The following is a 3,307-nucleotide window of genomic DNA, read 5'->3' as shown; positions in this document are numbered from 1 at the left end:
TGTCAGAAGCTGGCAGATATTCATGCATTTAGCGTTACTCGATCACCAAAAATTTATTATAAAATTATGGTTCAGAATACACAGTTTTTTCAGTTCTACAATTTTTTTTATTTCCTAAATACAATTTTTTGGTAAATGTTAATTCAGAGTTACTGTAAAAACACATCACTGACACTTTGTATCAGCGAGTTGTGATATCTTTGTTCCGTTTAATAGAGAAAGTCTTGGTGTGTTGGGGGCTATGAAAGGATCTGGGAAGAATGGATTGGGACATATCTTTATGTAAGATGAAATTTTATCTTCTGCATTGAATGTGGACAAAGCCATGTGTAATGTAAATGTCAACTTTTGTGATTTATCAGTTTTGAGGAGAAATTCAAAGTCATCGGATATGAAGGCAGTGTGTAGTGTAGTGTATGTTAATAATGATAAGTGGATGCATGGTTATATTGAAGCTGCAAATATACTGCAATAATTTATTTTGAACAAATTAATATCTTCTTGGAAATGTGAAAAGCCTTGGCCTCTTCAAGAATAATATCCCAAAATGTACCAGACAATGAGCTGAGCCACGTATTTCATCAAATATTCCAGATGAGTATTTTCGTTTTTTTCCAAGTTATGCAACAACTAACTTTGGAACAGATTCTACATTGCTGTCTTCCAATATATACTGCTTAACATTTACAAGTCTAGTTGCTCAGATGAAGAAATATTACTTAAAACTTAAATTCCATCATTTTATTATCTTCTTATTGTTTGAACTGAAGGGACAGAGCTGATTAGAGTCTCCATCAACTGTTTTCGCCTGCATGGGATGAGACTTTGCCTTTCGACATCAGGCATTGCTGGTCGCTTTCTTGTTCTGACCTTGAGTCTACCTCATCTTGAATGGCTCTAAATCGATGATTGTCGGAAATATTTCAAATTCTAATTATAGTTGAACATATTTCAATGTTCCACAACGTAGCAGACTTGCAAAATTTCTCCAAATCCACATGCACGACCATTTCATCACTCAACTCGCGACACTCTCTGTTATTATTATCCACGACCTTGACCAGCAAAAGACTACCTGCAAAAGTGCCCTTTGGAAGGAACCACAACTGCATTTGTCAAAATTTAATTAGAAATCCTGTAGTAATGTCCGATGTCGATACTGTGGTTATAAATACATCCCTAGGAAACCAATCCAACTATTCCTTTCAATCCGAGCTGCAGTCTCCAGAAATGTTTAACAAATCTTGCCTAAACGTCAGCTCTCTATATAAGACAATTACCTCACTGCACGTCTGCCTGCTTAGCTGGGTAATAACGAGCTTGCCTCCCATGCAAGCGGGCCCGAGTTCGATTCTGGGCCGGCTTGGAGATTTTCTCCGCTCGTGGACTGGGTGTTGTGTTGTCCTCATCATCATTTCATCCTCATCACCGGCAGGCAAGTCGCCCAATGTGGCGTCGACTGAAATAAGACTTGCACTTGGCGGCCGAACGTCCCCTGGATGGGGCCTCCCGGCCAACGATGCCAGACGCTCTTTTTTTTTACCTCACCGCACATGTTCTTCGACGATTCTGAATGGGTGTACTGTGCCACCTGTTATCCTCAATCACAAATCTGTGTTATTTGCCGTCGTTCTTCTAGCATACAGTAAGGTAAGACTTCCGCCCATCAGAAGGGCTACTCTGGCATGCCTAGAACTGTCTCTGGCACTTACAGGTGTAAAAAACTTTCAACTTAATTGTGCCAAGCTATGACCTGAGACCTTGGAAAAGTAGCTATGAGGACTCATTCAGCCATTGCTTTAGGTTGTACACAAAATGATCCCAATCGCTGTAAAACCTTTGCCTGCAGCCGGGTGACCAAAATCACGAGCAACACATCAATATCTCAATGGTTCCACTGTCCGGACCTTTATAATGTCGAATGCAAACATTCTTGTATGGAGTTACATTATTTGTTTCGTCTCAAACAGCTTCGTCTCTGCTCGATTGATTTCATTTAACACTGCAGACATAAGGACTGTTGGATGACACTAAATTATTAAGTTGAGTTTTGGCATGTGTTCAGTGCTGTTAGCAAACGGCTTTTAGCTCATATGCCGTCCTTTGCGTTGTACTTACATGGCAATAGATGTTGTCAGGCCTATCAAATTCTGTCATTTTTCCGTTTGTTTCATATAAATTTTAATTCGGAAGCATAAATATGCGATAATATTATTGCATGTGTTCTAGAATGTCTCTTGGAGTACCAAACCATCAAATAACGATCCTTCAGCGATCGGAAAACGATTAGGTACTTCTGTATGAGTCGTGACCTCTCATGTCTTCGAGATGCTTATGTGAGATAAAGAAGTAGAAAACTAAACTCCGTCCGAACAGGCCAGGAAGACTCAACGGTACTGACCGGCCACCGTGTCATCCTCAGCCTACAGGCATCACTGCAAGCGCATATGGAAAGGCATGTGGTCAACACACCGCTCTCCCGACCGTATGTCATTTTACGAGACCGGAGCCGCTCATTCTCGGTCAAGTAGATCCTTAGTTTGCCTCACAAGAGCTGAGTACACCCCGATTGCCAACAGCGCTCGGCAGACCGGATGGTCACCCATCCAAGTGCTAACCCAGACCGACAGCGCTTAACTTCGGTGATATGACGGGAACCGGTGTTACCACCGCGGCAAGGCCGTTGGCGAGATATAGCAGTTGTAATTTTATTCGTCTGTAAATCAGTTTTACAAGAATATTGGTCATGTCTTGGTATAACAATTTATGAACAACAAAATTAAAGTAATTCATATACATCGACATTTATTTATTTACAGGTCTAGTATGACAAGGATGGGACAGCTGTTTTACAAATATGTTACTCAATATCGCAAAAGGATAATGCTATACTGTTCATTCATTTCTCACTCCCAAACACTCCACGCACTACACATACTGTACACGCACTGTTTCATAACAATACACACATCAGCTGATAGGACCATTTTGTGTACTGCAACTTAACAATTGCTAGCCTGGAAGACAGACTCACCATCTCTTTATAACGTTCGTGAGAGTAAATTGTTCTGCAGTCTGTCACAAACATACACTATAAGGGAAAAAAAAGAAAGACGCACCACGAAGGAATTATCCGCATGGGACGGAAATCGGTAGATGTGATCTCCATGTAGATACAAAAAAATAATTACAATTCAGAAAAACTGGGTGATTTATTCAAGAGAAACAGCTTCACAAATTGAGCAAGTCAACAACGCGTTGGTCCATCTCTGGCCCTTATACGAGCAGTTATTTGGCTTCACATTGA

The 3,307-nt window shown here is 40.6% G+C and overlaps 1 pseudogene; it reads right to left on the bottom strand.

Annotated features, from left to right (window-relative positions):
- Positions 1–2,570: 2,570 nt before the first annotated feature.
- Positions 2,571–2,688, bottom strand: LOC126250397 (5S ribosomal RNA; annotated as a pseudogene).
- Positions 2,689–3,307: the final 619 nt, after the last annotated feature.

This window comes from Schistocerca nitens, chromosome 3 (genome assembly GCF_023898315.1).
Source record: "Schistocerca nitens isolate TAMUIC-IGC-003100 chromosome 3, iqSchNite1.1, whole genome shotgun sequence".
Lineage (NCBI taxonomy): Eukaryota > Metazoa > Arthropoda > Insecta > Orthoptera > Acrididae > Schistocerca > Schistocerca nitens.
The sequence above is the reverse complement of the archived record's forward strand: the minus strand, read 5'-3'. Positions and strand labels throughout refer to the sequence as shown.